The following is a 16713-nucleotide window of genomic DNA, read 5'->3' as shown; positions in this document are numbered from 1 at the left end:
AGGACAGAGGTATGTACAGGACATGATGGAAGCTCAGAGGAGGCATCTAACTCAACCTGAGGGCCAAGGAAGATGCTCCCAAAAGCTGCTAACTGAACTGAGTCTTAAAAGGAGAAGCGGGGTCTGCTAGGGGGAAAGGGAGAAAAGAACATTTCAAGCCAAGGGAACAGCATGTCCAAGCAAGGCAGCTAGGAACCATGAGATGCGCAGAATGACCTAGAAACAGGTCAGAGCTGCTGGAGTGATGCCAACATAGGAGAACTATGTGGGAAGGAGGGAGATCAGACAGCAAGGGAGGACATAGGAAGTCTTTGCGGAGCCAGATCTATCCCTAAAAGGGGGAAACCCGCACCCAAGCCCAAGGGAAGATGGGCATCCCTTAATGGGGGAAGAGGGGTAGGAGGGGTGGCGTTGGGCCCCCCAAGGCTGAGGCTGCTGCTCCTGCTGCTGCCGACACTCTGGCTCCCCCGGAGGGTGCAACCCCCACTGAAGGCCAAGGCCGAAGCATGTCAAGCATCCTTCCAAAAAGCTTATTCTTAGCAAAGGCTTTCCTATGACCTTTCTTGGAGAGGAAAAGACAAACACTCTTCACCAAAGCTGTTCCCTGTCCAGCTTTCCAAAGAACTACTTCCCCGCTGGCCTTATGAGGGGGTGAAACCCCCAGAGATCAGGGTTAGGAGGAGCAACTGAAGGAAGATTTCCAGAGAGCAGAGAAGAGGGGTCTGATTAAAGTCTATCAACTATGAGGTTGTCCTTGGGGCAAGTGCACTTGGCAGGAACATTTCAGTTCATGTAGGTTGTTCCACTGGCAGATCCTTTTTTAAAATAGGGGAAAAAATAACCTCTGTAGATGGTGAAAGGTGATTCATTAAGACCACTACAAAGCATGTACTGAATCTCGAGGGAAGGTGACGAAAAACCCATCAGTTTCACACATGGAAAGGCAAAAGCAGATTTATCTATATCTCCAACACATAATAATTATAAAACCTAATATGGGGGGGGGGGGTTATGTTGTTTGAAGGAAGGTTTAAAATGTGGGCAAAATATGAATAATTAGGAAAAATAAAAGAGCAGCAGATCTAAAGGCAAGATTAACCCATCATGGGGAGTAGACACCTCAAGGGTATGTGGTTGCCAGGTCCCGGCTCTGGCATCCAGCTCCAGTAGGTGCCACAACAAGCAGCTCAGAGGAGATCAGAAAGAATCACCCCCTTGTCCAAGCTCTAGAAGCGCCACTCACTGTGACACCCTAACCTGGGCGGCTCCTTCTCTCGTCACACATCCATGCCCTGCTTCCCAGAGGCATGGCGGATACCTCAAGAGCAGGGACCATGCAGAGAAATGAGTCAGTGCGGGTTTCCAGCCATCTAGTCCCAACCTGCCTTCCTCCTGGTCCCCCGGCCTTCCTCCCTGTACCACCATCCTGGTGCCCGTTAAGCCCTGTCACGTTTGCAGGTGAGATGCGCTTGGAGAGAGGATAAACTACAATTCCTGCACAAAGAGGGAGCCAGGCCAGCAGGGGACCCGGGAGCCTCCTCATTCCAATCTCCTGTGTGGACCCTTTGATCAGAGGCCTCAGTTTTGTTCAGGATATTCCTGAAAGCTTAAACACCTCCCGCAAATTAGACCCACTACTTTTTATTTTTCATTATATTTCCTTCCTTTATTTGTTTCACAGCTGTTTTCTCAATTCAGTGTGGGAACAGAGTCATGGACACCTGACTCCTTCGTAGGTTAATCCCAGTGAGGAAACAGACAAGGAATTGGAACCCAGGTGTTGATGGGGTCTCCTCCCTTGAAAATCGAAGTAAAGTTGGTACGCGCCCAGCAGAGCCGCACATTTTGGAAAGCTTGGTGGCTTCTCTGGAGTTTTTGTGTGTTCTAAGGAGAGCCAATACCCTCATGTTCGTTCGTCCACCTGAGATGTCCTTCCTCCTCTGAATTCTCGTTCTTTCCTCTGTGTGTTATGGCTGTTAATTTATTTCCACCATGGAAGAGACCCAGACATGAACCCACCTCCCTTTTTGGATTTATACCACACACCCACACAAGTAGTTAGTGTGTGGGGTAAATTTTACAGGAGGTTTGGGGAGGTGAAGGAGGTTTATACCTCAAAAATGCCTATAACTTTCATTGAACATGAGTTATTCTGGTCCTGAAATCCTTTGGCCAGTCCGCCATGCTGGTCAGCCATCCTCTCGCCATCTGACTCCTCCAGTCTGTTCTCACAGACACCGATATTCTCAGCTAGTTCTTATACACAACAATTTAGTCATTGCTTTGGTCTCCTTGACCTCCTGCTAATTCAGGTCCCCAGAGTCCATCTTCTAAACCAAGTGGTTTGTCAAGATATTTTCCTATACAAATTCAATCCCTTCCTCAAGAGAAATTCTGTACCATTTATGAAGAAAAAGTATCTTCCCTTGCATAGCTGGGCATTTACTATTGTCTGTGAGCAGACTGCGGTGTGGGAACATATCGAATGCTATGAGGGCGCAGAGAAGGACAGGCCTAAACTGAGGGAGTCACAAAAGCTATCTCAGGGGAAGTGACCTCTAAGCTGAGACCAGGAAAACGAGCAGAATTAACCAAGAGAAGAGGGCAAGGGGGCAGAGGAAGAGGAGAAGCACAAACAACATCCTAGAAGCTGCTGGAGAGAGCTTGACACATTCAGGGCACCACGAGAGGTTCACAGTGGCTGGAAGGGACAGGGTGGGTGGGGGCGGGGAACACGATGCTGGAGAAAGCCAGGAAAGAGCCCAGCCCAGCTGCACCCTATCGGTCAGGACAAGAGGTTAGGACTTGTTCCAGGAGGCAATGGGGAACCACCAAAGGCTTCAGACAGCAAAGTGACACAGTCAGATTCACACTTTAGAAAGAGAAGCCACAGCCAAACGATGAAAAGTCTATGATTAAGAGGCAAGACTAGAAGTAGAGACAAGAGGGAGGTTAGCACTGTGGCCCACATGGGAAAGCTGATGGCGGCCTGGACCAGGGAGGGTCCAGTGGGAAAGAAGAGATGGACACAACTTCCTGAGAAAGGGAGCTGCCATCCCCTGAGGTGGAGTGGGAGGAGGGAGTACTGGACCACTCCAAGTTCTCTGAACTGGGAAGCTGAGGGCAGGAGGTATCCGAGATGGAGAACATGAGAGAGAGAACAGGCGTGTCTGGGAGAGATGCACCTGACTCTCCCCTGCCCGATGTACAAAGGCACATGGGTTCCCATCTTGGAACTGCACCCAGCCCTTGGAAGCCCCCTGATGGAAGGGCACCCAGAGAGACCTGAACAGGAAAAAGCAGCTGCATATTTTTCTCAAACATTGTGACAAACCAACGGAGGGGTCTGGTGGCCGTTGAGTGAGCCAACCCAGTTCCAACCTGCCTGGGCGACCCTCCCCGGCTCCAATACTACAGCCTCCCTCCGCAGGAAGTTCCGGGTCCAACCACATCTCCCCCACCTGGGTCTCGTGAGCTCGAAATCACACACTGCAGCTTTCCCCCGGCCTGAGAGGAGACGCCTGTTTGTTCTCTTCCACACACACAGCCATTCATCAAGTCCAGAAAAGCCAAACGCAAAGGTAACATCACTTAGCCAGGCTGCAATTAGCAGATTAGCGGCTTGTTGCTCTTGTCCTGTGTCCCACTCTGTGACCTCACGAAGGCCCAGAGCGTCTCAACATGGGGCTGCTCCAGGAAAGGGCCCATCGACTTCTCTGGCAAAAAAATCCCCCAGCCTGTCACCGTGAGTTTCCCTGTTGTAGAGCTAAACTACAATTGATGTTCTGTCTCTATCAATTTCTCAGGAATGCTGGGACGCGAGCCCAGTATTAATGAAGACAGCAGAAAGGCAGGCATAAGATTGGCCCCACTCCAGAGCTGACGGAGAGCGTGGATCCTGAGTAATTCCCAGAGACCTGGAGAGGCCTGAACACTGCAAAACAAGCAGGCCCCGGGGTCACACACAAGGCTAGGTGGGGCAGACAGATGCCGAAAAGTCTTGGAAGTGAATTTCTGCTGGGAAAAACAGCCTCAAGATTGCCCCTTTTATCATCATGTATCATTTTCACTATTCAAGAAAGGTAATTCCATTCCGGATTAAAAGGATGTCCTCATAGGTATGTACATAAGGTAGCACCCTGTCACACTCACACACACACACACTCACACACTCTCACACACATTCGAGGACAAGGGCAAAGCCAGAACCACCTCTCAAGAAAGGGGCTGATGCTACATCCCCATATGTTTGACCAAATCCCTCAGCACCTCTCAGAATTGCCTTTCCAATCAGAAGCCCTCCCAGGTCACAAGCAGGGGAAGCCTTGATTGGTGTGGGAGGCCACACTGGTATCAGATTAAAAGCCAATATAAGGCTTGTCTTCATCTCAGTTTGAAAAATGAAGAGAAACCGGTCATTGGCTCCCGTTTCTCAGACAGCGTCACTTGGGGGCTTCTGGTTTCAGAACCTTTTTTTAATCATATATAATCCCTTAATCCTTCCAAACTGACCAGCTCCTTTCAAGTTTTAACTGGCCCCAGTGAAGTTGGAACAATTCAGCTAAACCAAAAACCCCCATCAAACCATCTTACCGCCTCTAGGATGTGGATCTCTGAGGATCTGGAAAACACAGCCGGCTCCATGGGTACACAAAGTAACCCAAGGGTGATGGAGGGATATTCAGAGCATCGCAGATAAACACACCTGCCTCACAACTCTCAAAAGAATCAAAATAAATAAATGGAAAATGCTGCCTGTGCTCGATAAAGATACCGGTATCACTAGGGCTATGATCATTTTAACACTGCCCTGAGGTGGTTGGGGGAAGGGAACTTATTCATATGCCCCAAAGCCCTCAACTCCTCCTGGAATGTATAAGCAACCACTTTTTTCTTCTGTAGCCACTCCCAAACCACCTCACCAGCAACGTGCAAAAGACACTGGATGTTCATAATAACGCAATGCCTCTAGTGTGTGGTGTTAAGGGATTTTCATGGGAATTTAATTTATAGCAGTCATAATAACTATTGCAATGGTCTTGGTAAGAAAAAGGACAAGAGCTACAAAAAGAAAGAGAGAAAAGGAGGAGAAAGCAGGAGAGAATGTGGGTCCTTCCATGTAGTCAATGCTCAGTACAGATTTGAGAAGGCAAGTTAAATGAACACTCATCAGAAGCACAGCACATCAGGACAATGCGCTAGACTTAGATAGAAATGGGTTTGTATTCCAATCTTGGTCTCTTCCTAGACTTGCAATCTTGGAGACTACTTATGTCTTAGTCAATATGGGCTGCTGTAACAAAATACCATAAACTGGGTGGCTTATCAACAACAGAAATGTATTTTCTCACAGTTCTGGAGGCTGGAAGTCTGAGATCAAGGTGCCAGCACGGTCAGGTTCCAGTGAGAGCTCTCTTGCTGGTGTGCATATGGCCACCTTCTCACCGTGTACTCATGGGGCCTTTCCTGGGGGCACGCACACAGAGAAAACTCAAACTCTCGGGTGTCTCTTCCTTAGGGGCACTAAGCACATCAGACATGGCCCCCTGCCCTCAAGACCTAATCACCTCCCAAAGGCCCCATCTCGGAATCCCATCAAGTTGGGGTTAGGGCTTCAACATACGAATTTGGGGCGGGGGCGGTTCAGTCCAATACAACTTCTTTAAACTTCCGTTACCTCATTTACAAAATGAAACTAATAATAATTCCTACATTTGTTTAATGCATTTCCTTCTACTCCTTGCTCTAGCTTGTCTGGAAGCTACACACTCTGGGATATTGCTGATAACCAGTTCTGAACTTCCTGATCGATAGGATACCTGGATGGTACCTGCCTTCTCTGCGCATACATGTTCAGAAGATGCACCCAGCAAGGGGGCTGCCAAAAGCCGAGGTGAAGCCAGTGAGGAGTCATTGCTGCAACAAGGCTATCTAGGTACAAGCTGCTGTGAATACACCTTAAGGTCTTACAAGCACCCAAGACTCAAGACTATTTCAAAGAGCAGAAGTGGGGACACCGAAGTGAATGACAGGTGGCACTTAGCTATGGGAGAATTCAGGAGATCACAGACCTATATTCCAGTTTCTGAGAGGAGATTGAAACCTTATGTTAAAGAGACATGTGATGCCTGAAGGCATCCAAGACTATTTCTATGGAGACAGAGGGAGGGGCCGCACAAAGAATTCCTGCCACTGCCCTGAGCTCTAGCGGGACCCGCGTGGCAGCCACTTTGCACGGCGTTCCCATCAGTTAGAGCTCTGTTTACCTACGGGCACTGAACTTGGGGGATTCCGGAGTGTCTTAGTTGCCCAAACTGCTGCTCAGGGACAAAGTTAAGGACAATATGTGCCCTTTCCAAAAGGCCTTGCATAGGGGAGCTCTGTGCATGAAGACCACCCCCTCCAGGACCCAGACCTCTGAAGCCTAGTCCTTCCTCTCTCTCCCCATCATGGGACAGATCCAGTGACTGGGGTTTCACAGGGCACCCTACTCTGGGCTACAGTGTCAGGGAGCCTGTGGCTCTGACTACACTTTCCAATGCTCACTCTGGGCACTGCGCGCTCACCACCACCATGATGAATCCCAAAGCACCTCCGCCAGCAGCAGTTACACTGTATTCAGGGCTGTCTGCTTCCTAAGGCCCTGGGTGCGCTTTTCCTCCAGCCCCTTCCTGAAAGGGCATGGGTTGCTAGAATGTGTAAATGCTGAAGGATGAGACCCAGTGTCCTTAATGCTAGAACTGGGGCTGGAACTGGGCATTTCCCACATCAGCTGTATCCATGCTGTTTCTTCACAGTGACCCCACAGTGTGCACCCTACTGTTGTCTTGGTTTTTTCACACATCTCTTTGTCCCCACAAGACCGTGAGCAACTGCAGGGCAGAGATCAAGTCTCTCACCTCTGTATCCCATTAGACACTGTTTTTGCCTTGAAATAGCCACAATTTTGCTAAGACAAAATATGCACTAACAGTGTGGAGTGTGGGACTTTACCTGTTGGCTCAGAATTGTGGCTAAGGGCCAAAGTGATGGACAAAAGATGCAGAGCATCCCATATGCTTAATTCGGAGAGGTACCATCTCTCCTCACTGCTCCAAGGTACCAGAATCAACTCTACCACCACAAACCACCAGCCTCAGTCAACACAAAAGAGAACTGGAGAGATGGAGAGGGGTGGTCTGCGTATTTAGGGGGCCATGTTCAGGGAGCAATGCCATGCCTTCCTGCCAAAGCAAGAGAAGAGGAAGACTCCAAGAATCACTTGTAAAGATTAGATGTTTTTTATGGATTGAATTGTGTGCCTCCCCTGCTCAAAAAAAAATATGTTGAAGTACTAATGCCCAGTACCTCAAAATGTGACCTTATTTGGAAATAGGGTCATGGCAGATACAGTTAGTTACAATGATGTCATACTGGAGTTAGGTGGTCCCTGATGGGATGTGACTGGTATCCTTATATAAGGAACGCTGCGTGAAGAGAGGCACACACACACACACACAGGGAGAGTGCCATGTGGAGGCTGGAGTTACACTGTCACAAGCCAAGGAACCACCAGAAGGTAGGAGAGAGGCCCAGAACAGAGACAATATATTCCGATGTTCTAAGATAACTGGTTTGCGATGCTTTGTTAGGGTGACCCTGGGAACCCAATACAGAAGTATTTGCAAGAACAGGAGACTTGCATCTCATTCACTTGTTTAACGTCACTTTGGCATTTATTGACCTACCCCTTTGCTACCTAAGCAAGGAGAAAGAAAACTGGAGAGAATTTGTATGGTGGGAAGATGCCAGGAAGAAAGGGGGGAGGGGCAGAAGTGACGGCCTGACTTCTCAGGTTCCGAGAAGTACAGAAGATGCCTGCTGCCCTGGGGTTGGCTGCAGGAAGTAGATGAGTTTGAGAAACACTCAGTGTAGGAGGCAGAGAAACACACAATCAATGGGTGTAGCCTGAATCTTACCACTGGGGATGGACAAGGAGGGCTGGCCAAATCTTGGAGGGACCTCCGGTGCCTAGCAGGGTCTCACAGAAATGAGCCCTTGTCAGCAGGGCTCACTGGAGCTGCCACCTTTCTTCATGGAACTCACAGCTCATGAGCTGGAAGGGTGGTTACAGCCAACCTAGAAGACTACACCTCACCCAGGTAAGGGAGATGTTGCCCTCAGTAGGGTCTCTTTGTCCCCTCCCAAGACATCCAAGGGACTAAATGCCACCTGTGCACACACACTCTCTCTCCCTCTCTTTCAAAGTCACTGAAGCCGGATAGTGGGACTAGACACTGTTGGGCAGAAGGGGAAGAGCCAGGAATCAAATCCGAGACTGGAGGGTTCCCTTTTTTTATTAATTATTAGGAATAAATCTTAAATCACAAAGTAAGATTCTTCTAAGAACTGAAAAGTTATGGCATCTGGACTAGATATTGTTGAGGGAGCCACAACCTTGTGGGAAAAGGAGATTCCAGATGGTTTCACTGAAAGTCATCATTGGAAAAAATAAAATAAAAACCATTACAGGTGGAAAGCTGAATGAGTGGAGGCTCTTCAGTAAACCAGGTACTTGTGCATAAGGAAATGAGTAATGATACCAAGTGGTCTTGCGAGAAGGCGATGGAGCAGGTGAGATCACCTGGGCGGGAGAGTCGGGGGAAACACAGTCACACAGCTAGAGCTGAGCCTGTGTGCTCCCCCTGCCTGGGTCTGACCACCGGCACTCTGGGGTGTCCCTAGGCCGTGATGTGTTGGGTGAAGCCATAACTGCAGGGCACTGCTGGCCAGGTCTCCAGGATCAGCCAGAAGCCCCAACTCGACTTCCCGAGCCCCTCAGCTGCTAGAGCCCTGGGGAGGAGACTCAGAGTCTGCAGTTGTTGGGGGAGCCCTGCCCACAGCCCCTACTCCAGCTCGGGGAGGCACAATCGGCTGCTGAAGCTGATGAGACAGTGTGTTTTATCTGGCTTCTGGCCACCAGAGAAAAGCACAACCAAGGAAAGAGAAGAAGATATGGATTATTGGCATGGCAGGCCTAACGACAAACACATTTGTATGTATTTCTACAAGGAGACCCTGACCTCTCTGTGGCCTACTTGGGTTTTCTCCTGTGCACCAAAGGGCAAAGCCAGGTGCTGGTTCCAGAGATAACGTCTCTCCCCTCAGGGCCTTGGTTTAACGTGGCTCCAGGTCTCAGAGTTTGGACCGCTGCCCCACATACCTGACCAGCCATCTCCTACATGTGGTTCCTCTGTCTATGCAGAGGATTGGCTGGGCTTTCCCAGAGAACACAGACCATACTTAATTCTGGGGTGAAAGGCACAGAAGACATAGCCTTTGCTGGCACCCATGAGCCAGGGACCATGTTACACTCTTCATGTATAATCATCATGTATATTTGATCCTCACAAATCCCTACAAAGTCATGGACCATATCCCCATTTTAAAGATGAGAAAACTGAGGCTCAGAGAACATCTCTTTCCACTCCCCCACATTGCCTCCCAGTGTGAGAGGAGAACTACAGAGATTACGAAAAATAACAAAAATTAAGATCATGGATTTCAGAGATGAAAGGAATTTTAAATAACACCTTTCCCCGTCTGCTCACCACACAGTTGATTAACCTGAGGTCAGAGAGGAACACTGACTTACTCAAGGCTGCACAAAGCTTAGAAGAGAATGCTGTGTGTGCACTCTGGCGCCTAGCCCCATTATAATTTGGAAGCATCTTAAACAAAGGCAACATTAAGGATAAAGGAAAGGGCTGTTCATTATCAGGGGGCTGTGCTTGTTGGGCTGGGGAAAATCACCCAGCTCCCTAATCCACATGCCTCAAACCCCTGGGCCCGGGAGTTTCCATGAACATCATAAAGATGTTGCTACTTGTAGCGAAGAGTAAACATCCTCACATGGTGTCCACACATCTGTCACATTAAGACCCCGGTTTCATCAGCATCCTGGCAATTGGAGGCCTGACCTTTGCTTCCCTCATTCTACAATCTGAAGCCAAGCACACAGAGAGAACACACTGGCCACAGTCAAGAAGTGGAAAGACCTTGCGAAAGCTGAAATGTAAATTATAAATTATAAACAGAGTGTCAGCTTGGATAAACTCTTCTAACTTACCAGCGGACCTTGTCCACAATGTTAATTAGGAGGAAAATAAAAGAAGGTCAGGAGAAACAGTGAGAAAAAAGGAACAGAGAAGAAGGGAGGAAAAGGAGGCAACTAAAGGACTTCAGAGGCTGTCATGCAGTGATAACCTGGGGGCCCGGAGTCCAGCCAATGGCTCTTTACAGTGAAATCCCAAACCCACCCCATCCCGATTGGGCCAGTAAACCCAGAGGGCAGGCCTTGGTAAAAAGCTGGCCCAGCAATGCCAGGCCCACTGACCCCCCAACTCCCCCATTTAGGTCATATCGGTCCACAGGCACCCGTCCTAAGATCCAGCCACTTCAGGTTGACCATGCCAGGTCCTGAACTGATGAGAAACAGACTGGGCATGTGTGAGGCCCTCTACCCCATCAGAAGGGGAAGTCATTCTGTCCTATGCCCAGTACCCAGTGGGTCTGGTCAAATATCCACCAGGATACAAATCACGTATGTACAAAGAATAGCTCAGTGCCAGGCACACAGCAGCGCCTCACGACATAGTAGTTATGACTTTACAGTCCATGTTGGGCGTGGCAGAGACTGATCTACTAAAACCTGGTTCCTTTTCCTCTGGGGGCATAGACCCTACTCCCCAGCAGTTAGGTGTGGCCACGTTTGAGTTCTGGCCTGTGGAAAGTGGCCTGGCCCATTAAAACCTTCCATGCGTAATCCTCCTCTTTCCCCCATCTGTCCGCCAGATACGGAAAATCCAGTGGAGCCATCTACAGTCCTCGGGGAAGACAAAACCACAGGATGGGGAGCTAAAGTCCCGAGCTGAACATGTCTGACGCCACCTGGAGCGACACCAGGAACATCATGCTGGACTCGTGTGATGAGAAATAAACCTTCCATTAAAGTAAGCCACGGAGATTGGCGGATGTGGATGTGTTTGTTCTAAGCACTCACATGCTAACTAACATGCCTAGATCTTAACCCTGGCTTCCTGAGAAGACTTCACAAGGACTGGAGCCCTGGTCTGTCTGACACCCAGTTCTGATGAAGCTTTGACCTTCCGTCTAGCTCCTGGAAGCGTCTCTGTGAGGTCTGGACAGACCACTGCCAACAGTCCTTTTGCCACTGGGACGGACCTTCCTGGCACGAATCTCCTGCCAACCCAAGAGCCATCTTCTCAAGGACAGGCTGCCACATCCCACTGCACCCAGCTCCTCCACGCACAGTGGACTTAGCTGGCTCCTGGGAATGCCTTACGGTTGGTATCAGGGGTTTGAACGACAGGCCATGCCTTTGCTCATAAGGGGCAGCAGGGAGTCATGAAAAGAACACTAGATCCCAAGTGAGTCAAAATCAAAAGGAAAAATGCCAAGGACCCAGACTGTTAGAACGTTAGAATGTGGAAGCACAACTGGTAATCCAAAGCAGAGCTGCAGGCACGTTCCACACACACACACACACACACACACACACACACACACACACACACACACATACACGTGCATGCACGAATAGATCAACACCATGGAGTAGGTACAGATTGCCAGTGGGTGTGGTTGAGTCCAAGGTGTGTTTCACTGTAAGTCTATACATACACTTCCTTCCCTTCTCTCCTCAGCACATGTTCTTCCGTCTCTTGTTTACTAATTCTAATAGCCTTAGTTGTTCATACATGGTTAGTCTGTGGACTAGTGTGAACTGGAGAATGCAGCAAATTAGGGGACATTATTACATGTGAATTCTTTAAAATCCTCAATCTTTCTTTTTTTAATGGTATTTTGGGGCTTTTCGGAGGGTGGGTAATTAGGTTTATTTATGTATTTGTTTGTTTTTTAATAGAGGCACTGGGGATTGAACTCAGGACCTCCTGGATGCTAAGCACACACTCTACCACTGAGCTACACCCTCCCCAGCCCCATTCTCTCTTGTACCACACATGTTATATGCAATCAGTGACTGGTCTTCTACTCCTGACTTTTCCCTGCCCTGTAGTTGCTGACGAGTGGCTGAATGGCTGCTGTGTATACCACTGTGCAAAGGATATCTTAACTGGACTTCGTGTCCTTCTAAAGGACTCTGTTGATTCACTGCACATCAAAGAGAGCAGGGTCCCCAGCCCCTCCTGGGGTTTGCTGTCAGCATCTACGGGCACACCAACCTGAGTCACTGTGGAGCAAACAGTTACAAACACAAGTACCTGCTTTCGAAAATCAATTTTAAGTCAGCACAGCCACCAGCAACCTCTGAATAGTGGCAGAAAGTCTCGCTTCTGGTTCAAATCGCAGCTCCACTGCTTACCAGCCGGGGGCCCTGGCCAATCAGCTAACTGACCTGAGCGTCCGTTTTTTGCGATGTGTTGTTTTCATTTGTTAAATGGGGACACGGGCGTAGTCCCTGCATGCTTAGTAATGTTGCTTCGGCAATCAGAGTCGACAAAGTGGAAGCTCTCTGTAAACTCTGAAGTAGACACGCAGGGACAGCATAGGGGTCTCATTAGGCCCCTTCCCAATCCTGGTGCTCCCCTCACTCACATCCCCATAGCTACGTCTAGCTCCCATCTCTTCCTCAAGGCCCAGCACAGACTAATCTCTCCCTCTTCTGAATAACTATTGCCCTAATAGTCCGTTTGTTTACTTCTGTCCAGCTATCAGCACTGCACGGCTGGATCTCTAAGGTGGTTACATGCTCTCAAACCCTGTTGGCTAATTGATGGGGTGTGTGTGTATGTGTGTGTGTGTGGCTTGCCTTCCACACTAGACTAACAAGGAATATGTCACACTCATCTCAGTGATTTCCCCTATGAGCCAGCTTGCACAGACCGTGACAGGGGTTCACAGAGAAACGGAACTACGTACACCTTTGGAATGGGGGAAACTTGGAGACTTCAGGAAGGATGAGTTGAGTCTCAAAAGATGGAGAGACATTAATAAAACAAGCAAACAGCATGTGCCAAGGCCAGGAAGCTTGGAACACCTCAGGGGAGGACACTTGGTGAGGGTGGGCAGGGCCAGGAGGGGCTGGTGGTAGGGAAGGGTGGATCCTGCAGATGGGCAGTTGCAGGGGGACAAGGACCACGGCTGCCCTCGACCCACAATGGGGAAAAGAGCCCAGAGACAGGATCTTCAGCATGGGCTGTGGCTTTTTCACCACTTCTAAATCCTGCGATTCTGTGTCTTTTTGTCCCCAAGATGGTGACTCAGAAAGCCCCTAAAAACCACCCTAAGTTTTTCAGATCCAGCATCTGGCTCAGACACAAGAATGAGACCAGCACAGGCCCGGACAGAGGTAGGCTGCCCAGGCTGTCCGGTGGGGGCCCTCCGCTCAAGTGTGCGTTGTCGCCCTGCCAGCCAGCGGGGACGGTCCCACATCATCTCAGCCCTGCCTCCTTTGTGTTCCATATTCGTATTTTCTTGACACAAACCATACAAAGTTTCAACACTTGGAGACTGCAAAGTAAACCATTTGTACATACCAGGTCTGGTAACACTTTAAATAATAGGCCAGTTAGTTAATACTGCACTACAATAAAAATTCCCATCCAAGTACACATTACGTCCTCATTAATGCCAAGTGAGTTCAGCATGATTAATGTTATGACAATAAATATCGGGGAGATGGTGATGACCGCCAGGCTGCGGCACCACAGCGGGGCCCAGGGCGGCCTAGGCTTCTGCCATCCTCCGAGCACACTGGGTGCTGCCTGCCCCTCCCCGCGCCCCCAACCCCCGACACTTGGGCACACGCCAAACTCCAAAGCACGGCTCTGGTGAGGATGGGCCGTGTCCGGGAGCCCGAGCCCAGCCAGCCCTACACACGGGGCCAGTCTGTGACAGCCGGGAAGAGGGGCAAGAAGTGCGTGAGAACATACCCTCTCCTCCCAAGAAAAAAGTACATATTGAGAGCTGGAGACCAGGCCCTCATGTCCACGGGCAGAAAGAGGCCCTCCTGGCCCTCCTGGAAGAGACCTGGGCGGCTCTCATCGCTTTGGGCACCAGCAGAAGGGGCTCAGGGAAGTGGATGGCTCTCTCATGGGGACAATGAAGGCTGTGCGTAGGGAAGGGGTGACTTGGCCATCATTACTCAGTGCCTGAGAGGCCCAGGAGAAGATATGGGCCCCAGCCCTCAGGAAGCTTCCAACAGAGCTGAAGAGAGAAATTCACACTGTGGTTGGTGAAAGAAAGAGGGCACTGTGCCCTGCCTCAGCAATTCCACACCATGTGGGACCTGACCCAGAGGATGGGAGATCAGGGGAGAAGGGACTGCCTTGAAGGCGCAGATGGCAGGTTAGCAAACAAGATGTTGACAATAGGGGAATGAGAGCTACGTTAGGAGGCAAACCACGGAAACTGCCCTCGCGGCCCTTGGAGTGTGGGGAAGATGTGGTAGCCCAAATGGTGACTTCAGCCCCTCCCCTAGTGCTCTGGAGTTGAAGTGGCCCATCCCACAAGGCCACCTGGCACTCACTGCCCCAGTGGTGTGGAGCCTGTTGTGGCCCGTGGAAGGCCCTAGACAGCTGGCTCATGTCAGACCTTACGCAAGTGCTGGCTTCTGACTTGCATCTTCCTTGGCTTTGTTGGGGTGGGTCTGGCCTGGCCTGGCTATGAGCTCCCCTAGGCTGTGGGGCCTCTGTGCTCAGCAAAGTACTTGAGATACAGTAGATGGTGGAACAGGACTCTGGGTGGGAGGCCAGAACTCTCCATCCTTTCTTCCATGACACAGGCTACCACCTCCAATATCACTGGTCCTATATGACCTCAAAGTACAGGCCCTCAGGGCATCCAGGCTGAGACTGGAGCCCCAGGTGGGCATGGAGGTGAGGAAGGGTGAGCTGTCATTTCAAGTTGGAAAAGCAGCTCAGACTTTCCACTTTGGCATCAAAAGCCAACCCCAGTGATTAATGGGGATGCTGGATTGACCAAGAAGTAAGGACAGGAGTGGCTAAAAGTGGGTGCTGACTTTTCAAACAATCATAAATTCCATGAGGGTGACAGAAGGGCCTGCTCTGTAATTGTGTTCATTATTTACACTAAAATCCAATTAAAGTCATTATGCTTTTTGTGCATTAAACAAACTGACTGGCGCAGACACCAAGGCAGCATAGTGCTGCAGGAATCACCATGGAACAGGAGGGCTTCGGGTCCAGCCAGAGCCCAACACGCAACCATCTTCTGACTCAAAGGTTCTCTGGAAAGGAGGACTCTGGCAGGAGAAACAGAACAGGACAGGGAGAGGGGACAAGGAACCATCAAAAAGCTCCCCTGAAGCCTTTGCCCTGCCTCCTCCTATGATGCAAGACGAAAGATCCCTTCCCAGAGCCCACGTCCCTGCAAAGAAACTGTGTTCATGCCAATATGGGGGCACAGCCAGGCACTGCCAGTATCCAGGGAAGACCAAAGCCCAGGGATAAGGATGAGTCAGTTTAACTGGCTAATATTTCCAGATGTCTCCTATGAACAAGGTTCAGTGGAAGGCTCTGAAAAAAATGAGATTTATTTCTAAAGTCATTGACATTCTACTCGAGATAATGAGAATGCCATCTTTTTAGGATGCAAATTGGGAACACTTAGGACAATACAAGGAGAGATCACTAGGGGACCAGGGAAGGTTGAAATTTTCTCTGGTTGGGTTCAGAACAGCTTCATAAAGAAAGTAGTCAGTGACACCAGCAAAACGGCAGAGTGGCAGGCTCCGAATGCCTGTCCCTTCAGAGAAACATTGAAAAATCAACCAGAAACTGTTAGAACCAACTTTGTCAGAACTCTGGGAAACAGCCAAAGCCTTACAGCAATCAAGCAAACACTGAATCTAGAAAAAAAGCAACTTGAAAATGGTAGGAAAAGCCCTACCATACTCCATACCGAAAAAAAAAAAAAATCAACCCCAAATGGATTAAAGACTTAAACTTAAGACCTGAAACTGTAAAACTTCTAGAAGAAAACATAAGGAGAAATCTCCTTGACACTATTCTTGGCAATGATTCTTTGGCTCTGACACCAAAAGCACAGGCAACAAAAAGCAAAAAACAAGTGGAACTACATCAAACTAAAAAAAAATTTGCAGAGCAAAGGAAATAACCAAAAAAATGTCAAGTCAGCCTATGGAATGAAAAAAAAAATATCTGCAGGCTACTTATCAGGTAAGATAATAATATCCAAAATATATAAAGAACTCTTACAACTTGATAGCAATAATAATAATAATCACCACCACCACCCAATTTTAAAATGGGCAAAGGATCTAAATAGACATTTTTCCAAAGAAGACATACATAGAGCTAACAAGTACATGAGAAGGTGTTGACTAGGAAGGGTGAACGTGGGCATCCTTCCTTTACTGATCGAAGGGGCAAGCTTTCAGTCTTCTGCAGTTGGCGATGATGTTAGCAGTGGGTTTCTCATAAATGCCCTTTATCATGTTGAAGAATTTCCCTTCTATTTTTAGTTTTCTGAGTGTTTTCCACCACTAGAGGTGTTAGATTTTATCAAATGCTTTTCCTGCATCAATTGAGATGACTATGTGTTTTTTTTTCCTTTGTTCTATTAATGTGGAGTATCACACTGGTTGATTTTCTTATGTTGAACCACTTGCATTCCTGGAATAAATCCCACTTGGTCATGGTGTATAAT

Source organism: Camelus dromedarius, chromosome 15 (assembly GCF_036321535.1).
Source record: "Camelus dromedarius isolate mCamDro1 chromosome 15, mCamDro1.pat, whole genome shotgun sequence".
NCBI lineage: Eukaryota > Metazoa > Chordata > Mammalia > Artiodactyla > Camelidae > Camelus > Camelus dromedarius.
Note: the sequence above shows the minus strand (reverse complement) of the source record.